This window comes from Mustela nivalis, assembly GCF_964662115.1.
Source record: "Mustela nivalis genome assembly, chromosome: 5".
NCBI lineage: Eukaryota > Metazoa > Chordata > Mammalia > Carnivora > Mustelidae > Mustela > Mustela nivalis.
The window spans coordinates 40,112,910-40,134,972 of NC_139024.1; the positions used below are offsets into that span (position 1 = coordinate 40,112,910).

The following is a 22,063-nucleotide window of genomic DNA, read 5'->3' on the forward strand; positions in this document are numbered from 1 at the left end:
AAGTGACAGCTCACTTTTTTAATTTTCAAAAAAACATCTGCCAGATCCCTAAATCTGAATAACCATAGTTTGTCAGGCATTCTTTCGAGTAAAAATGGTGTTCTATGAAAGTGGCTTGTTCAACTTGCAACTCAGACAAGCCTGCAAATGGTTTTCCCTGAGACAACAACCTTGCCTCAGTCTGCAGTAAAAGTATTTGATGCGTTTCTGTCAAACAAAATATTAAAATGATTTGTCCTCAATTATTGAGATTTAATATCAATTTCATACAAATAATAATTCTTACCACTAGATCAATACATTCTTTTTTTTTTTTAAGATTTTTTATTTATTTGACACAGAGAGAAAGAGAGCACAAGCAGGCAGTGAGGCAGGCAGAGAGAGAGGGGGAAGTAGGCTCCCCGCTGAGCAGAGAGCCCAATGCGGGGCTTGATCCCAGGACCCTGGGATCATGACCTGAGCTGAAGGCAGAGGCTTAACCCACTGAGCCACCCAGGTGCCCCTGATCAACATTCTTAAGTGAAGCTAGCATTTTATTTTACTGTGAGTGTGTGGCAATAAGGAGCTGGTACCATTGGTGCCACTGCCTTGTTTCATGAAGAACGAGCACTTTCAACCACCATTACATTTGAACCATCAACCCAAATGCCAACCTATGAAAAAAATAACATCTTAATATTAGGACTTTCTGAGAGGGTGTTGGGATCCCTAGAGGTTCTGTAGACCACACCTGAGATCATTTGCCGTAGACCTTCATGTGGCTGTCTCCTAGATATCATTCAGTTCATAGTTTAAATGCCATGCCCTCAAAGAGAGCTGTCCTACATAGCCCCCAATAACTCCCTAGCATATCACCCTATTTTGCTTTTATCACAGCACTTATCACTGCTTGATCATTTCTTCACTATTTATGCTTATTATCTGCCTCCCCCAACTGGATATAAGACTTGAGAATGAATGCAGGGACCTTGTCTGTCATGTTCAGTACACTAACTATATCTCCAAAATCTAAAATAGTACTTGGAAACTGAGTACTCAATAAATGTTTGAGAAAGAACTGAATCATGATGAGATGGTGCACAGGGAGTTGGGAATTCTTATCATTTCTCATTCAGGTGGCCTCACAGCTGTAAACAGCTATTTTGTACTCTAGATTCTATAGATAATAACAGAAGGAACGTTTGCGTTTTACATTATATATGTTTTTAACTTAATCCTCACAAGCACTCTGAAAGCTAAGTATTATTTAACACTTTTTAATCAAAGGGGGAAAAAAGGTAACAAAACTATGCCAAACCTAAAGATCTGGTAAGTGTTAGAGCCAAAAATTTAATTCAGATCCTTCAGCTTCCTCCCAGGTGAAACAGTAACTCAATGGATACACATTAATACATAATCACAATTATTGCTCAGAGTGCCAAGGTTTCAAGAATTGGCTACCAAATGATGAGACAGTAGTCATTCAGAAAGTGTGTTTGTTAGAGGGAATTTTTAAAATAATTAAAATTGAAACTCTGAAGTTATAACAAATGAGCAGCAGATTTTCAAAATTAACTTATTTGCACATTTTAGAAATGTTTACCTCAATCTTCAATTCCCAAGAAACCATTGTATATCTTTCAGCCTCTTGCTGAGAAGTTCTTAGGATATTTCATAGGAACTGTAGCAATGGCAAATGAGCACAAAGTTCTCAAGTTACATTCACATGAAGATCTCTCCTTTGCCCTGGCTGGAACAAGTGTCCAACAGCAGTTGGTAACATGCATGTCAGCATAGAGACTTAAGCCTGAACCTAATCTCAGCTATTGTAACTTTACTTCATAGATCTAACCACAGAGAAGCTATGACCAGATTTTAGGGGTTACAGGTTTTAGGATTTAGGGAATCAGCAGTAGAACATGGAATACAAGTCAACCTTCTTGTTATTAGGACAGAGGGATGCTCTGTTTCAGGTTTTATGGGAAATCTTTTAATATCAAGGAGGAGGAAGCAGGCTCCCTGCTGAGCAGAGAGTCCAATACGGGGCTCGATCCCAGGACCCTGAAATCATGACCTGAGCTGAAGGCAGTGGCTTAACCCACTGAGCCACCCAGGCGCCCCTCAAATAAATAATCTTGGCGGGGGGAGGTATAAAAAAAATTTCTTCTCTTCGTGGTATCTACTTCTCTTGGGACTTTAATCCATTGTAGAGTTCTTGTTCTTTTTTTTTTTTCATCTTTAATACCCGTTTGACTCTTTGCCAAGGCTTAAGGAGGCTCCAGCTTCTGAAATGGAAACACCAAGTCATAAAACTGTAGGGCTTTCCCTAGGCCGGCAGTGTATAGCTTACGGCACAGACCTTCTCTGCCTGGAGATGCAAATGGTCAGGGTCATAGTCTCATGTTAATTTTAAAAAGCTTAGTGACCAGATACCCAAATTTTCTTGCTTTTCATTAATAATAACCCTAAAGCTCAATTGTAGACCTAATTGGAAAGATTCTCTTTCCTTTGTTCAGTACATTTCGGAATGTCCATAAAGTTGATCTTTTTCACAAAGTCATCTTTGTCATGACCTATGTCTCCACCATAGGTCCATGGAGAAAAATATCCAAAATAGCCTGTTGAACCTACTTTCTAGCAGCCTCCTTTGTCTATGGTACCCTCTCTGTTGATATTACTCATAGGAATACTCAGAAGAGTCTGATGCTTTTTTTTCTGCATTGCTTCTTAGAAGTTTGAAAATAGTTTCTATATCTTCATATTCATCTTTGCATACCTAGCATCAAGTTTAAGAGGGAAAATATAGAGATCCACAAATATTAGTTGACTGTTCTTCGCAAATTTCAGTTGATCTTTCTCTTCTCACCTCTTAAATAACTCCTACTTTGTCATTTAGGATTCAGCACAGACATTGTCACTGCTGGGAAGGGTCCCATCTGTGCTTGATAAAATGCCGAAATACCCCTGCGACATCTCTTATGACGTGGTATCTATTTGCCTGATTAACCACTATGTTATACATTCAAAAGTCTTACTTGGGTTTGGGGTTTTTTTTTTTTAATTTTTATTTAAATTCTAGTTAGTTAACATACAGTGCAATATTGGTTTCAGGAAGAGAATTCAGTGATTCATCACTTACATACAACACCCAGTGCTCATCACAACACATGCCCTCTTAACACCAGTCACCCATTTAGCCCAGGCACCACCCACCTCCCTCCATCAAACCTCAGCTTATTCTTTATCATTCACAGGGGCTTATTTGTGTTGATGACCTAGGTCCTACCTAAGTGGCTGGCATACTAATGTTTCTTGGTTACATAAATGACTGAATCTTTCCACCTTTCAGAGTTCCACACCAAATTTGCTCTTCTTTGAGTATTTTAGTTTGTCTGTCTCAAGTCACTCAGAAATCAACACATGTCGTTCGAACAGCTAAGAGTAGAGCGCTGGCTCTCCCTGGCAGTTAACAATTCTAGAACCAAGTTTTAGCTCTTTGGGATGTGGGTAGGTCCTTGAGAAGGCACAAGACAGTAAGACTTCATTTGGGGTCTTTATTTCCTGTTTCAAGGATTACACTGAGATAAAGGACTATCTGTGATCACAGTGAAGCAAGGGAGCAAAAATGAGCAATGTGTTGATGATTTTTAAGTGAGAAAAGCCTAAAACACCTTGGGAGTGAATGGAGATTTAAAAAAAAAAAAAAAGAAAAAAGACGAAAAGGGGCATCTGGCTGGTTTCAGCTCAGGTGGTGATCTCAGGGTTGTGAGACTGAGCCCTGGGTAGGGCTCCACCATTAGCAAACAGAGTCTGCCTAAGACTTTCTCTCCCTCTCCCTCCACCCCTCACCTCTCTCATGCTCCCTCCCTCAAATAAATAAATCTTTTTCATAAAAAAGTCAAAAGATGCTGGAGCCTTAAATACCAGCTTTTAATGCCTCATGACTAAAAAGCAAAACAACAAGAGATAGGCACAACTGTGTACTTAGAAATATTGATCTTAGAAAGTATGCAAAAAAAAAGTTTTTCACAGTGGATATCTCTTACATCATTATCCTTTTCAGTGTTTTTTTAATGTGATTATATTCCCATGGGCCTGAGAAACTATCACTATTGGGTAACGTGATATTTGAAGTAACCAGAAGAATTTGGTGGACCCACTGACCTGCTTTTGACTTCTGAGAAATACAGTTTAACTATCTCAGATTCCACAACACTTGTCCTGGGCTTATGGCAAAGATTATTTTATCTGAATTGTGGAAGGTTGCCTGCTTGTTTCTGCAGTGGAAACGACATGCTGCATATAAAGGATGTCTACAGATGTTAGATTTGTGATCTTTCCCCCTCTAATTTGAAACAGATTGTGTACGTATGTTAATCTCTTTTCTTTCCAGAAGGACTCACCCTCATGGATTCCAGCCCACACCTCATGCTATGATAGGGCACTCCCGCAGAGAGATGTTTAGTTTTCAAACAGCCTGAGGAAGGTTTACACACCCTATCCACATGTTTCACAATGGAAACTTGCTCCGGAGAGTCCTGTGATCCACCTCAGACTCAAATAATTTGGAATTGGTCTCTTCTAAGAGTCCAAAGAAAAAATCTGAATTGGCTGCCTAGACAGGAAGAAAAATTCATTCTGTGTAGTCAGATTCTATGAACTTGTTAACATCTTCCTTCCTGCACATAAACTTGCTTATTCATTCATTCAACCCACGTGAGCTTACTCCCTGGGTGATCTCTGTCCTGTGGCTTTTAAATACCATCTCCAAACTAATGCCTCCCAAATTTATATCTCTAGACTCAATCTCAAGCTGTGTATTCAGCTGCTTACATATCTCCAAAGAGCTGTCAAATAAGGCTGTCCTCATTCATGGCACCCAGAAGGAACCCACACCTAATCCTCCTGAGGTCTCCCATTTCAGTGGATGACATCCCTAATCATTGGGTCGCTTAAACTGAAATCCTCAAAGTCATTCTTAACACAGACTCTCACATCCCACATCCGATCCATTTACAAGCTCCATCCATTCTACCTTCCAAATCCAGCCACTGGATCTGTCTTCCGCTCCCTCCCTATCCAAGCCAATGTCACTGCTGCCCAGACAGCTGAAAGCCTCTCAGCTACTTCTAGTCTGAGCCCACACAACCCATCATCCACACAGAAACCAAAGTCAGTCTTTTATTTTATTTTTTTAAAAGATTTTATTTATTTAATTGACAGAGACAGAAACAGTGAGAGAGGGAACACAAGCAGCAGGGAGAGGGAGAAGCAGGCTTCCCGCTGAGCAGGGAGCCCAATGCGGGACTCGATCCCAGGACCCTGAGATCATGACCTGAGCTGAAGGCAGACACTTAACAACTGAGCCACCCAGGCGCCCCCAAAGTCAGTCTTTTAAAAGTGTAAATCGGATCCTTTACTGCTATGCTTCTAATAACACTTAGACTACTACCCAGATTCCCACCCTAAACTACAGAGCCTCGCTTTCCTGACTATGCTGGCAAGCTTCTCTAGCCACTATCCTCCAGGCAGGCTGGCTTTTAACTAGTTGTTTACCAGGAAGGCTCCGCTCCCAGATATCTGTGTAGTTCATACCCTCATTTATTTAGAAGCTGCTTAAATGAGACGTTCCATGAGTACACTCTCTAAAGACCTCTGTTCTCAATTCTCATCCTTCAGCTGTCTTGCTCTGCCTGATTTTTTTTCTATACTGCACATTTTATTATGGATCTACTTGTTTGTGTATTGTCCTCTTCCCCAGTAGAATGTAAGTGCCTCCACAACACAGCTTTGCTGGGTTCATTGCTGTATCCTCAGGCACCTAGAATAGTCATGACATCATGGTAGGCACCTAGCCAATATGGATTGAGTGAATTAAAACACTTACTGAAGGGCACCTGCTCAGTCAGTTGAGCATCTGGCTCTTGGTTTCGGCTCTGGTTGTGGTCTCATGGGTCATGGGATCAAGTCCAAAGTGAGGATCCCTGCTCAGCAGGGAGTCTGCTTGGGAGATTCTCTCCCTCTGCCCCTCCCCCCAGTCACTCTGAAATGGGTGAATCTTTTAAAAAAAAAAAAAAAAACTTATTGAGCAGCCAACCTTGTTTTAGGCATTATGCTACAGGGAAAGAAAAAAGAAAAAAAAAATGGCTTCTGCCCTTGAGGGACTTTTCCTGGGTAGCAGGGACAGATGCACGAGCAAGTCTGTGATTGTAATATGGCTGGGGTGCTGGGGAAGCTCAAGCAAGAATCTCCTAGTTGCCTGCAGGAGTCAGGAAGGTACCAGGAGGAACTGACATTGGAGATTAGTCTTGAAGGATGAGCAAGTATTTGCCAGACAGGGAGGAGAGGGAAGGACACTTCACGTGTGGAAACAACACATCCAACAGCATCATGGAGCTGTGATCCGGCAAAGATCTTGAATATGGCCAACTTGTGGGAGAGATATATGAGGTGGGTTTGGAGAGATGAGCTGCCAAGAAAACAATATTTTAATCCTCGCCCCTAAACCCTATCTTCCTCTTAAGTTTTCCCCTTCAATAAATAACACACCCAATTCAGGTAATTGCTCACAGGAAAATCTCAGTCCCCTATAACTCTTCATTCTCTCTCACTCCGTGTCCAATCCAGTAGCAAATCCCATCAGCTCCACCTTCCAATTATATGCCAAATCCAGGTTCTAGTCACCACTTCTTCCACTCCCTCCCTAATCCAAACCATCATCCTTGTTCATTTCGACAACTGCCTCCTAGCAAGCCTCCCTGCCTCCCTTCTGACCCCACGATGACCCACATTCCTACAAAAACCAAGACTGTCATTGTGAAAGCTTTTAAGTTAAAACTGGAAGAGCAGGGCACCTGGGTGCTCAGTGGGTTAAGCCTCTGCCTTTGGCTCAGGTCATGATCCCAGGGTCCTGGGATCAAGCCCCACATCAGACGTTCTGCTCAGCAGGGAACCTGCTCCCTCCTCTCTCTGCCTGCCATTCTGCCTACTTGTGATCTCTCTGTCTGTTAAATAAATAAAATCTTTAAAAAAAAAAAAAACTGGAAGAGCAACTTAGGTCAGTATCAACTAAATGAGTTCTTACAAAAGATTATTAATATATATGTTTAGAGTAGAGGAATGACATTACTTACCTTGATGTCAGAGTTTTTATCTTCTTTGTATTTATATGCTTTGTCCTAATGGTTCTGTGGTATTATGGCATGTGATTACGTGTTCATGTTTGGGGTTTTTCCCTTAACAGTGGAAGGACAGATCACCCTTCATATGCATCTGTGTTCTCACAGTATCCAGAACTGTGGTTGGCATGGGTTAATACACCATGAATGTCTATGAAAGATTTATTGCCCACACTATGATAGACTCACTGCTGGTTCCTTTAATGATCTTCCCTACTACCTTTTAAAAGTATGAATTTCCTAAGTTTATTTTATATACGGTGGTTAGATAAACATCTATTACCTAAAACCAACCTGATCTAAGTAAGTTTCTTTTACCAGTATCCAAGAGATGCAGCAAAAGCAACCATCAGAAGAAAAGTCATGGCTCACAAATGCTTATTTTGGTAAATAAGAGAAATATAAGTAGACGAATTAAGCATTCCACGCAAAAAGTTAGAAAAATAACAATAAAACAAACCTAAGAAAAACAATAGGAAGGAAATAATAAAATTAGAGTATGAATTCAAGAATTGAAAAATAAATTAATAAATGCAAAAATCATATTGTTTTAAAACAAGATAGAAGAAAAAAAACAAGATAGAAGAAACTTTGACTAACTTGATTAATAAAAATAGGGGAATAAAATAAGTGAATATAAGGTATACTTAAAAGGAATTATGAAGTCTGTTTTACTAAACTTTTTACAAATAAATTTGGAAACCCAGGTGAAATCCATAATTGTCTAAGAAAATACAATTTAACCACCCTGACTTCCAAAAAGGAGGAAAATCCATCAGAACAACTATCATAGAAGAACACTAATGTTAAATTCTAAATAAAATATTAGCAAACAGGGTCTAGTAGCATTTTGAAAGAACAATGTATCTTGACCTAATGTGGTTTGTTCCAGGGGTGGAAGGATGATACTGTATTGGGAAATCTATTAATATAATTTATCAATTTTTAAAATTTACTGTGTTAATAAATCTTTATAGGAAATTCATTTGAACATCTTCATAAATACTACAAAGATATAGATGTAATTCAGTATCAATTTTTCATGGGAAAAAAAACTATAAAACAGGAAATACTGGGCACCTCCTTAACATGAAAAAATTATATGTATCTCACCCAGAATTGAGAGTCATGTTTGAAAAGGAAACACTTAGAAGCCATATTATGTCAGAAAGAATGAAGACAAGGGTGTTCATTGTTTTAACTGTTCTTTAACATTGTTCTGAATGCACTGGCCAATGCAGTACAAGAGAAAGAAGCTGAAAGTGTAAAAAGCCAAAAGGAAGAGGTTGAACTAATGTTTATATTGATTTGCTGATGATACAACCATATACTTGGATGGTATCCTTGTTTCTATGACTCAACTGGAGAAATTATTACAAACAATAATGACTCAGTGAGGTGGCTGAGTACCAACTTATTGGTAAAAATGAGCATTATTCGTCTACATGATCGACAGCTAGTTAGGAGATATAATGGAAGAAAAATATCACAGTAGCAAAAAAGGAAAATCCAGATGTAAATATAAATATGAACATAAATACATCAAATACATGAACATAGGAACTGAACTTAAAGAATCTATAAGATATAAATATTTATTTCTATAAATGAGTGAAACTTCTTTAATTCCCTGAGATGCAGAGGAAAAAAAGAAAATATGTAAATAGATAGAAAGACAAACCGTTTTCTTGGATAGAAAATCTCAACATCAGAAATTCAACATGATTCCAGTAAAATTACCAACAGAAGTAAAATAAAATACCAAGATAACTGTTCGTAACCAGAAAAGCTAATGCTGATGTTCACATGAAAAATATTATTTCAATAATTAAAAAAAAAGAAAGTAGTGAAAGAAAGTTGCTTACAAAGAAATATTACAGGGGTGCCTGGGTAGCTCAGTCGGTTAAGCATCTGCCTTCGGCTCAGGTCATGGTCCAGGGGTCCTGGGATCAAGCCTTACATCGGGCTCCCTGCTCAACATGGACCTGCTTCTCCTTCTCCCTGCTGCTCCCCCTGCTTGTGCTCACTCTCTCTCTGTCAAATAAATAAAATCTTTTTTTAAAGATATTTTTTTGTTTATTTGACAGAAAGAGAGAGAGGTCACAAGTAGGCAGAGAGTCAGGCAGAGAGAGAGGAGGAAGCAGGCTCCCTGCTGAGCAGAGAGCCCAATGTGGGGCTTGATCCCAGGAACCTGGAATCATGACCTGAGCCGAAGGCACAGGCTTTAACCCACTGAGCCACCCAGGTGCCCCTAAATAAAATCTTTTTAAAAAGAAATATTACATGGGACGCCTGGGTGGCTCAGTTGGTTAAGCAGCTGCCTTCGGCTCAGGTCATGATCCCAACGTCCTGGGATCGAGTCCCACATCGGGCTCCTTGCTCCACAGGGAGCCTGCTTCTCCCTCTTACTCTGCCTTCCACTCTGTCTGCCTGTGCTCGCTCTTGCTCTCTCTCTCTCTCTGACAAATAAATAAATAAAATATTTAAAAAAAAATAAAATAAAATAAAAAGAAATATTACAGGGCATCTGGGTGACTCAGTCAGTTATGCATCCATCCCTTAATTTTGGCTCAGATCATAACCTTAGGATCCTGAGATAGAGACCTTCTTTGGGCTCACACTCAGCGGGGAGTCTGCTTGACATTATCTAACCCCTGCCATGTGCGCATGCGTGCACATTCTCTCAAATAGATAGATCTAAATAAACAAATATTAGGACATATTACAAGTATATTTATATATTTGAATTAGGGTATTAATAGTTCAGTGACAGAGTATGGAGTATAAGAATTATTTCAAATACATTTGGAACTTTAGTTTAAATTAAGTAACTCAGATCAGTATGATAAAACTAGATTGTTGAATAAATGGTGCTGTAGCAATTAGCTGTCTGGAAAATAAAGTTTATTGATAGTTCATATTTTACACTAAGATGAATTCTAAATGCATCAAAGACTAATATTTTTAAAAAATACTTTAAAATTACTAAAGGATTTGGGGGGGGGGATTTTTTATACCCATTAGTGAAAGTATGATACAAAATCCAAAAGCCATAAAAGGAAGTGATTTCAGTTACTTAAAAGCCAAAATTTTTCTGAGAGTCAACCACTACCATAAACAAAGGCAAAACACAAGTAACAAGGGAAAATACTTTACAACTTATTTAAAAGAAAGGGCCATCTCCCTAGTGTGTAAAGAGCGTTCTACAAGGCACTAAGAAAAAAGACCAGCAATGCAATGGGGGGGGGGGGGGGGAGTAAGGTTATTAACAGACAGTTTACAGAGGAGGAAATATAAATAGCTGTTTATAAATATATGAAATATATCCAGCTTCACTTGGGAAAAAAGTGAACATAAATTAAAACTATAATGAAATGCTATTTTGTAGTTTTTAAGTTTGATCACACAATCTATTAGCAAGACTGGATAAGAGGTACTCTAACACATTGCTAGTAGGTGCTCAAATTAGTACAGTGTTAATAGAGAACCATTTGGCATTATCAAAATTACAGAAGCTTATATATTTTGATACATCAGTTCTGCTTTAGGGAAAACATATGGATGTGCTTATCATGTGCAAAATTACAAGGTTACACATTGCAACCTTGTTTACCCAAGACTGAAAATAATCTAAATGGCTCTCAATAGGGAACTGGTAATATACATAATGTTACATGTTCCATAGTCTTATAACTAAACAGGATGTAATCATAAAATAAGAATGAGGAAGACTTTATGTTTAAGCTTTTATAAAAAAAGAAAGATTTATCTATAAATGTATATATCTTTGTTTACATAGGCATAGAATCCCTCTAGAAGGATACATAAGAAATATTAGTTGCCTCTAGGAAATGGAACTTTAGTGACCGAGAAGCAATGGTATGGGGAGATTTTTAAGACTTTCACTGTATACCATTTATATGTTTTGAAATTTGAGCCAACAATTTTAATTATATTTAAAGACTGTCTTCAGAGGGGCACCTGGATGGCTCAGTCAGTCAAGCATCTGACTCTTCATACAGACTCAGGTTTTGATCTCAGGGTCAGAAGTTTGAGTCCCCCTTAAAAAAAAAAAAATTATCTTCAGAAGAATCAGTTACACACAACATGGGTGAATCTCACAAATGTAATATTGAGAAAAAAAAAAAAAATCCAGACACACACACACACACACACACACACGACATATTTTCCCATATAGTTAAAGTTCAAAAGGAGACAAAACTAATCTATGGTAAAGGAAGTTAGAATAGCAGTTATCTTGGTGGGAATGGTGACCGAGATGAGGCATGCAGGAGACTTTTGGGTTACTGATAATAATCTTGATTTGGGTGGCTGTTACCATGGGTATTTTCACTTGGAAAAATTCATTTACCTACCCTTAAGGTGGGTACCCTTTTCTGCATGAAAATTATAGTCCAGTTTTTTTAAAACTATAGAAAAGGAAAAGTTCTTTAGGTTGTATGAGTTTCCCAGAATTGCTATAACATAGTACCACAAACCGAGTGGCGTTAAACAACAGGAATTTCCTGTCTCACAGTTCTGGACCTCTAGAGTCCAAAACCAAGATGCCAGCAGGGCCATGCTCCTTCTGAAGCCTGTAGGGAAGAATCCTTCTTCCCTTCCTTGCCTCTTCTTGGCTTCTGGTGGCAGCCATTAGTACTTGGCATCCCATTGGCTTGTAGATGCATCATTCTCATCTCTGCCTCCCTCTTCACATTGTGTCTTCACATGGAATCCCTTTTTTAAGGGCAGCAGTCATATTGGATTAGGGCCCATGCTACCCCAGTACAACCTTATCTTAACTGATTATGTTTGCCACAACCCTGTTTGCAGATAAAATCACATTTGGAGGTGCTGGAGGTTAGGAATTCAATGTATCTTTTGGGGGTTGGGAGACACAATCAATCTATAACAAAGGTTGATGGGGAATTTTTAGAGTATTAGAGTTGCTGTAGAGACATGTTTAATCCTGTTTTAGTGACTGATTTGTGATGTGTGCCATTTTTTAGCTCTTGCAAAAAAAAAAAAAGAAAAAGAAAAGTAATCCAGTGCTGTGTCTACCAATAGTGTCATCTCCTTGGCAATAATTCAACTTCTGGAAAATAAGGGCCTAATCCACCGACTACCCATAGATAGACTAAAAGAAAATAAACAAAGAGCTTTTTGGCTCCTTTGGTAATCTCCTTCATGAGTTTACAGTTCTATAAAACTAGGGGCTGTGTCTTTATAGGATACAGCTTCACACACTATGACCATTCATCTTCATCATAGAGCAATAATGTTGTTCTGAAGATGGGCTTTTCTAAAAAGCCTCCTCCATACTTTTCAGATTTACTCCAGGGATCCTGCAAAGCCTTCATTTTTCACTGGGCATGGGTATAGGTTTTTTATTTTTCTATCAAAAAGTCAGCAAGTTTCCAAATGAGTAACACAGAGTGTGGTTGTGTATCCAAATTGCCCTTGAGGTTTAATTAGTCCCACAATTCTCACACCATTGAAATTGTTTTTTCTAATTTAATTAAATAATTATTTCATTGTCACTGGCTTCCAGTATGCGTGGCTTGTTATATGTGTTCAATAAGTTTTTGTTGAGTGAAGGAAGAAAAACAGAACAATTAGCCATTTAACTGTCAAATGAAGTCTTTTCACAATTTCAAAACTCAGCCATTCTAGGGCAGGCAAAATTAGTCTATGTTAAAAAAAATTAGTAGAGCAGTGATTGCCTTTGGCAGAGGATGGGTAATCTTTCTGGAGTGAGGGCTATATTGTATAACTTGATGAGTTCCAAGTACAGAGGTATACAGAGGTATACACATTTATCAAAACTCAACTGATGTCTTAAGATTTGTACATTTGTACATTTGTATATTTCTTTGCATATAAATTTTACATCAAAAGGAAAAAAAATAAATATTGAACTCTAGTAAATGATATGCCTGTTAGGGTTTAGGATAAAGTGTGCTGATGTCTGCAGTGTCTTTTAATGTACATTGAAAAAAGAAGATAAATTGACAGATGGCTAGAGATGGATATAGATAGATGTGTAATAAAATAAGCATAGTAAAATATTAATTCTAGAATCTAGATATGAAGTATTGGGTGTTCACCAGAAGATTCTTAAAACCTTTCTGTTGAGTTTGAAAGTTTTCATGAGATGTTAGAAAAATTCAAAGTATAAAGGACCTTGCATATGTGGGCAAGTGTACTTGGCATTTTTCTTCCTGTCACAGAATTGAATGTCTACTCTTCAAACAGGGAACAGTAGGGGCGCCTGAGCGGCTCAGTCAGCTAAGCGTCTGCCTTCAGCTCAGGTCAAGATCCCAGAGTCCTGGGATTGAGCCCCGCGTTCAGCGAGGCGTCTGCTTCTCTCTCCCCCTGCTTCCGCTTGCATGCTCTCTCTCTCTCTCTTTCTCTTAAATAAGTAAATAAAATCTTTTAAAAAACAAAAAAAAACAGGGAACAATATCACCTGCTAAGGGTCTCCTGGTGAAGCCAGCAACAGATTTACAGGAATATACAAGGAGCCTGTTTTATTGTCCTACTGGAGTCAGGCTTTGAAAAGGAAATAGTTGGAAAAAGGCGAAAGACATTTACATTTCAATGTGGCATCATACAATATGATCTTGTGCCAGCCGCCTACATGAGGGTAACGTGGCCCAGGAAGAAAGCTGATTAGGCTCCATCAAAAACAATGCCTTGTTTTATAGTTGTGCTCATGACGCAAAGGAAACCCGTTTTTATTTTTATTTGAAGAAAGATATGAAGAAATACAATTCTATGAATTCTCTTAGAATTACTCTTTTTTTTTACCCACCCCCACCCACCTTGTGGAAAGTAAATGTAAATGAATGCATTTAATTTTGGAACAAAAATTGTCTCTAAGTGCTCACCTCCTCATCTATTGCATTTTCCTTAATACAATATAGTAGAATCCTGGAAATCAGAAACACTTGAGTTCTCTTGTTTTTGTTACTCTATACAGTTCTGTGATCTTGAGTAAATTACTTTTAAATTCTTTGAGCCTAAATTTCCACAATTGTCAATTGAGCAGATTCAATCAGGTCTACAAATCCCTTCTAGTGCTCGAATGAAATTTCGCTTTTTTTTTTTTTTTACCCTGTCATTCTATATCGTATTTTGGGGGCCAGCTATAATGAAATCTTGAATCCAGACCTTGACATACTCTGGAGAAAGGGACCCCCAGTCCCAACAAAACACAGAAAAGACTCTGCTCAGAGCTCATTTCAATAATGGTTAAGATTTTAGTCCCAGTGAATTTTCCATCTGTTTCTACATATTAGTTGGACATGGAGCTAGTTAAATACTAAAGGCATTCAGGAGAGAAAAGATACGATATCTTACAGTGCATCTGTTCCAAAAATACAAAAAGAGCAGAGAAGAAAGTGATTTTTCTATTTGTGGAACTTCGTGTTTTATTTACTTGGGCTTATCCCCAGGTGAAAATTCCGTTTAAATACTGATTGTAGGAAGAAGCTATCAACTGTTAGCTAGATATTTTTCCTAAGGAATTAAAAAAAGTAAGTATTCCTAGTGGAATGAGTCTATTTGCACTATTTTCATTCTCAGGGTGTAATAGAACTCAAAGGGAAGAGTAGTTTGGTGTCTCACAATACGTAAACAACCCAAAGAGGGTAATGGGATAAACTTCGTATCTCTTCACATGCTGTTGACTCAACTGTACTATCAAAGATGGAAACTCAACTTCCATTATTATGTGGGTCTGTTGGCAGGTCTAATTACCTGAGGGGTGCTTATATAGATATAAACGTGTGTATTCCTAGTCAAGCCAGATATAAGTTGTATATCAATTGTAGTTGTGTGTGTTACACCTTTTCTATAGATTATGTTTCTGTGTTTGTGTATTTTGATGCATAGACCTCCATATTTTCTCCTTTTGATTAGCTATCAACCGAATGTGAGTTGGGACCTACTTAAATAATGAAAGAGGCTAATTATCAAGGACTTGACTTTACTAATGCACTTTGGTTGGAGACGTTTTAGGTGAGGAGAGCATGGGCAAGCCGTCTGATTTGGTCCATTATTATATTTTCAATTATCTTTGTTGCTCAAAGAGAGACATTAATATAGCTGAGGATGACATAGCAAATTACCACAGCTCTCTAACCTTTTAAATTGCTAACACTGTTGTAATCTGTAATTATAGAAATCAGTGTGAGAATTGTGGCACTGCATAATTATCTTTCCTGATACTTTATTGCTGAATGAATTATTAATCAGAATCAGTCTTGTATAGTATTTGCAGCAACTCAGAAGAATAATATATAATTAAATTTCATTATTCCTATTTTTGTGCTAATGTTTTATGATGTTGTAATTGATAATTAATTGGCCAAAAACTCACACAATACTTGGGAGTTTCAGGTGGCTGAAAAATGTTCAGTGTGCTGAGTTCATTAACTAAGTAATGATCATTCTGTAAAGACCATGGAGTCTAGTCCAATCTGTATGAGAAAGCTTTTGAAATCGTATATTAATCACTAAGTCTTTCATGTTTCCTTAAAAGAAAGCAATAACTGTGAGCACATATGAATAATTAAGAAATTTTAATGGATTTCAAATCTGGTCAATTTGAAGCAATCAGATGTTGGTTATGAATATCAAGCTAATACACTAGATACAGTTCATGTGTTTTTCTATGTATCAGTTTCCATCCTAATTAAACAATCTGCAGTCCCCATAAAACCACATTTTCAAAAAGGGAATAGCAGTGCTCTAGCCCAAAAAGCCATTTCCCGATATCTTTGATGAGTGTAACCCACTGTGTACAAAGTCTTTATAGACAAAGTCTGGTCTAATCTTCTTTTCCAATTGTCCAAAATACTGACTGGTTTTCCTCCTCACAGACACACAGAATTTAAAATCTGAAAGGATTATGAACTTTTCCTTGACTGGCAGTCTAACTAAGAATTCCTGGTGTGAGTCTCTTTTGGTATCCTTTGCAACCTAGGTAACCAGTCAAAGCTCAGAATCCAAGAATGTCTTTCCCTCAGCCTGAGTTCTATTGAAAAGAAACATTGTGGAGCATTTTATGTGAACTTCTGCTGTGGCACTTTTTTTTTTTTTTTTTAAGGTGATGCTTTTTTTTTTTTCTTTGTTTTTTCTTTTTTTGGTTTTCGGGTGTCTCCTTTAGAAACATACAGGTTGCAGTTTGGTTTTGTTTTATTTTGTTTTGTTTTGTTTTTAAACGAATGAACATCTTTCTTCTTTCCAAAGAATTTTGAAGGTCTGTGGTATGGAATTCTATAATTCTATAATGCATATGCATATGCATATGCATATGCTGGTTTTTAATCAGTCCTTTTTAAGCTGATCAGAAAACCATCCACAGGGGATTGTTCCTGGGGATTGCTGTGCAAATTCACCTCCACTTTCTCGGGAAGATCATGAGTAGTTTATTTTTACATTGGTCATGCTGGCTCCTATGTCTCATAATTCCAAATTATAAATTATTAAAGAGGAGTTTGTGATCAGACCACGCAAGTAGAACTAAGGCCCATTCCTTTGGCTTCTGATGGAGAGTTGCTTGTCAGATTTTGGAGTAAACATCGGAAGCCTTCCTCTTCCCATCTTCTCTCCATCCCAAGCCCCCCAGAGCTGTGTATGGTCCCAGAGCAACAGAAGCCTGGGCAAAGTCACACTCTGAAAAATATCGATCATCTTGAGGATGCCATCAAGGGTCCTATGTGGCCATCATCTCCTGAGGGCTTGGTTGCATAGGTGTTGCTGAAAGAGAGGGCGTGACCGGTGTGGCCGTTGGGATGGGAGACCATGAACTTGGAGGGAATCAGAGCGATCCTTCAGAAGTGGGAGTAAGGAGGTTTTTTACAGGGTAGAACAGCTGAATTATTCTCTGTAAGGACCTACCCTGTACAGAACAACAGAGAAAGAAGAGGTCTCCCTGTTCGTGAATGATGGCACCCAGAAAGCTTTGGAAACAAAGTACACTTCAGACCCTTCCACCGAGAAACTCTCTACATGTTAGCTTTTCTTTCCTTCGCTGCGTCAGTCCAGTCTTTTCCTATAACTTTGGCACCTTCCCATTATCTGGCTTGCGTATCTCGGAGGTTAGATCATTCGTTTTCTCTAACAGTCACATTACTCAGAATGGACTGAGTTTTCTGTGGATAAATGGATACGTAAGGTGACCTGGAAGCCAGAAAAACCAGGCAGCTTCAGAGAAGTAGGTTCAAAGGAGACCTCGGCAGAAATACAAGTAGCAGGAAGCAGGAGAGAAAGAAGAGTATGGGCAGAAGGCTGGGGTTAGGGTTTACATGGGTTGGTCAAGGAGGCCTTCCTGAGAAGGCCACATCTGAGCAAAGGCCCGAAGGAGGTCAGGAAGTGAGCCATCACACTGAGATCTCCGAAGAGTGTCCTAGGAGGCCTGTTTGATCTTCCCCATGTATAAGGAGACAGAGAAGGAAGAAAGACTTAAGTAGACTTAAGATGTAAGTAGTCCTCTCTGTAGCTCTAGGAAGTGGCAGGGCAGACGTTTCAGGTTTGTAGGGCTGCCTTCCATCAGCTGCCATGGGGGTTAAGCTGCAGATTTCCAGCCCCGCTCCTGTTTCCCTAAATCCATGCAGTTAGAGAGCTGCTGTCATTCTGAGAGACAAGAAGGCAGGTGGGAGAGTCAGACTGGTGCAGGCAGGGCTGCGAGCAGGAGATACTGAGGCAAAAGGACGAGCCGTGATCAGTCTGGGAAAGAAAGGTGAATGCAAGCAGGTGGCATGGTCAAGAAGGAGCTTTTTACTCCTCACAACCTCGTGAGAGGTGCTCTTTATCATACGCTTTTCATCCAAATCAGGAAACCGAGGCACAGAAACTTTAAGTGTCTTGCCCAAGGTGAATAGCAGAATCAGGATTCAAAGCCAGGCAGCCTGGCCCAGAGCCTGCGTTCTCAACCATCCCACTATCCTGCTCCCACACACTATCACCTATATAGTATTTAGTGAGGAATTGTTCTAAACACTTGGCGTGTTTGCGCTTTGAATGATTTCCTTCTCGTGACAGCGGGATTGACGATGGGGAAATCCTTCCTGAGAGCTGACATGATTTGTCTGAGGGGGTGTAGCCGTCAGTGGCTCTGGGGGCTGGTTCATCAGCGCTACACCACACAGCGCCTCATGTTGAAGGGGGGCTCTGATTTGAATGAAACGTGCCCAAAAGATCGCAGAGAGAGAAAACCAAAAAAAAGCCTGTAATAGAAAAGTGGGATTATTCAAAGCACGCACTTTTAGCAAATAGAAGGGGATAGAATCTTTGGAAATGCTAGGAGATGAGAATCAGTGCAAGTCCCCCATCTACCAGATGCTTTCTCTTGGCATGAAAGAGAAATATATCAGGGTTAAGTGCCCATAAGAGCAGACAGTCTTGATATAATGCTGTGTAGAATTAGTCAAATGGTGGGGAGGATAATTTCTGATGCAAGCGAAGTGCTTTGTCCTTCTCAGAGAGCCCTCAGATCTATTGCCTTCTCTGACCTTCATGGTCACCGTGGGATGTTACAGAGGGAAGGCTGCAGTGATGCCGTGGCCCAAGTTGCCAGAAAGTGCCAGATCCCACACCCTGTCCTATTATTTTCTCACAGGCCGTGGATGGAAAGCAAGCAAATTGGCCTTTCCCCAAGCCTGAGCAGGCGAATCTGGCAAACGCAGACGTACATCCTTCCTCGGGCAGTCCAGGTTTACCTCGCTGTAAGAAACGCAGCCTGTGCCGAATTAGAGATTTATATAATGTATGAAGAAATGAATTTTCCTTTCATCATAGCCTTTATTTGTGGAGGGTTTACTATAAAACAAAGGCCGTCCTAAATACCTTCTCTCTTCATCTGTTATGCTTCCCAGCCATTTTGCACTTGGAAAAACCAAGGATTACAGAATCTAATTAACGTACCCAAAGCCCTACAGCTAGGAAGTGGGACTCAAAAAGGGACTCGAAGCAGGTAGAGGTAGAGGAGCAGGAACTCAAAAGAGGCTCCTCAACCTCGAGATGAGAGAAGAAATGGGAAACTAGTACATGGTAGAGTCAAGAAAGTGCTGAGAAGCCTCCTCCTGCCTGGTGCTTCTGGAGGCTTCTCTGTGCCTCTCCAGTAGCGTGTGGCTAAAGGGCTGGCCCTCGTCAGACCCCTTTCTTACCATTTGGAGAAAGGGTATTTTCTCCCCCGCCGCACTGCAGCTTTGACTGTTTATAATGAGTGACTTAGAAAATAATTTCTTTTTTCATACGCTTTGTTTTATCTGAAGCATATCTTGTGGGGTACAAATGCTGTCTGTGAATTGTGCTGGTATAATCATAAAATAGGACTCATATTTTAAATAGCATACTCGATGTCCGGAAGCATTTGTGACCTGCCTTTTGGTAACCATAATCATCACTCTGAGAAGCTGCCAAGGAACAGACAGGTACTTGGAAGGCTCCGAGCACATCTTTTCTCCCTCTTCCCCTGCTGCCCCTCTCTCTCTCCTCTGACCTGCCTTCTCCCCAGACTCCCAGGAGAGCATTTCACCTATGTGTTCTTCTTCCACCTCCGTTCGATCTCCTGTATTGTGACAGATGGTCCAAGAGCTTTTATTACCGGTTGTGGAATTCAAGGCACTGCCAACCAATGGTCTTAGCCTCATGGTTTTAATTACTTCTAAATAGGAAAAATAGGACCGAGGGTGCCAAGGCTTTGGCAGAAACTCCCAAACCTTTCCCAAAGCACTTCCCAAGATGACCTTTGAGCCAGAGGACTCCTCTGCCTTGATGAGATGCTGCTTGCCATGGGTGCGGAGCTGTGATTGTTTTACTCACCAGCTGAACTGCTTGCAATCTCAACTTCGTCCATTCCAGCTTGCGTCCCAGCAGAGAGGATCGTGTTGTGGAACAGAATCATGAGGTCCAAAAGACCCTACTACATGAAAGAAACAAGTCTCCTTTTATTAAGTACCTTTTCTGTGAAAGCGGTATATCTGCCAAGCCTTGGAAACTCACTTCTGTCTCCTTCCCCACCTGTAAGCAGTGTGCCCACCCAGGGAGCGAGGCAAGCATCGAGAGAGACCGCAAGGATGAATAGCCCCAGAACCAGAGCCATAGAAACTCGTCAGGGACCATCAGATCTGGATTTGACCCTGACCCCCTGAAAAGGAGTTCGAGTTGAAAGTCCAGCCTCTAGCAGCAGAACTCCCCATCAGATAAATTTGCCTTTGGCAGCTTGCACTTACTAGCAACTACCAGTGATAAACTAGCTCAGAAAATGTGCTGGGAGCCCTGGCAGCCCTGACGGGGTTTCTTGACTTGGATGGACGCGCAAGCCGAGTGTTGGCACTGACCTGGCAGTGAACTTCTGGCAGTAATGACATGGTATCTTTTGAAGTTAATTCTCCAGACCACATTTTTAAATTTATAACACATAGATCTTCTCTTCCTCCTTCCTTCCCGGCTTCCCTCTGCCGCAACCTCTCCCTCCCCTCCCTGTCACCAGATTCGAAGTCCACTAATTACCGAATTCCGTTTTCGACAGTCTTGGGTTTGACAGTAATGCTGCCGTTGGAGTCAGACCCACTTGCAGTCTCCCCTTTTTTCTGCATTTGACTATCTGTTGTCTTTTCTTAGTCTTTGATTCTCTGTTGTGAGTTTTGACTTGGTTCTTATCTAAGACAGAATAATTTCTGTCAGGTTCTGGGAACTCCCCTCCCACTCGATGGAGAAGTTTTGGGGAGGGGCTGCACACCCCGTGTTGAACTGTGCACCGGGTACGGATCTGCAGCGACTTCTATTAAAACGTAACATGATCCGTTGAGTCATCCTCCCTCTGGTTTGACTCAGAAGCTTTTTGGAGTACTTTGCATGTCATTTCTCTGTAATGATTTCCCCATGGAGAAGGGTGTCTGCTAGAATCCAGGCAGACTGAAGATTGCTCTGAGTCAAATGGATCTTTTATTCTTTTAGTATTAACCCTTATCTCTCGGTTCCCCATCCTGGCTTTTTCCCTGAAGGAACCTAATGAAGTAAATAGGTCCCACCACCCTCGTTTAGCCTCCTAATCACTGTTCATAATTTCTTCTCACATTAGCAGCACGAAGCTCTAGGGGAATATTCTCCGGCTAGAAGGCAAGGGAAGGGGATACCGGGAGAAACTATTTCCCACAGATGCCCTGATAAAGAAAAATGTAGAAAAGAAATGACTTCTCTCTGTCCTCTAACTCCTAATAGGCAAGAAGCAAATGCTAATAGGAAGCAGAGATTGATGTATGAGAAATGAATATAAATGGAGAACCCAGAGACAAAGAAGTAGTGTGGGAGACAAACTGGAAGTGACAAGATAGAAAAGAAAACGAGTCAAGGGTAGAAAAGGACCTACCCCAGCAGAATAAATGGGGACTTGGGCTTCACCCTTCGCTGGTGGGTTATCACAGAAGAACCAAAAACAAACGTCAACATACAGCAAAGAGCAGCTGGGTAGGTGCTCACAGAGCCGCACATCCTAATCTGCCAATCCCTAATTCCACGTTTTCTGCCTGCTCCTTCTCCTCCCTTAACCATACACATGCCCCTCCCTCATTGCCACTGACAATAACTGCATCTTGGACAGCCTGGCGGGGAGTCCTCTTCACCCATCAATTTCAAAGAATTTAATCTCTTTCATCTACTTTTTGACAGGGTAGGCTCCATGTCCTTGTTAAACCCAAGCTGTAGCGTCCCCCCCAGGCCCCAGGCAGGGTTGTCTCACGTGCTGTTGCTGGGTGGAGACTCAGACAGGGAGAGTCCACGAGCGCCCTCCTTCATTCCATAGCCGCATTGGTGAGACAGCCTCTGAGAATGTCCTGACCAGAGCACTGTTTTCAGGGAGAGGAGTAAGAAGAGAGCAAAGTGAACTACTTCTC

At 40.3% G+C, this 22,063-nt stretch overlaps 1 protein-coding gene and 1 long non-coding RNA gene across 13 annotated transcripts in view; one reads left to right on the plus strand and one right to left on the minus strand.

Annotated features, from left to right (window-relative positions):
• Positions 1–22,063, plus strand: part of BACH2 (BTB domain and CNC homolog 2) — a 358,349-nt gene that overhangs the window by 238,097 nt on the left and 98,189 nt on the right. The gene's annotated exons all lie outside the window — the stretch shown is intronic.
• On the minus strand, positions 15,729–20,853 carry LOC309864796. Its single transcript, XR_014311768.1, has 3 exons — positions 20,682–20,853; positions 19,992–20,091; positions 15,729–16,925 (listed from the first exon to the last, which is right to left on the minus strand). It is a non-coding gene; the product is annotated as an uncharacterized lncRNA (long non-coding RNA).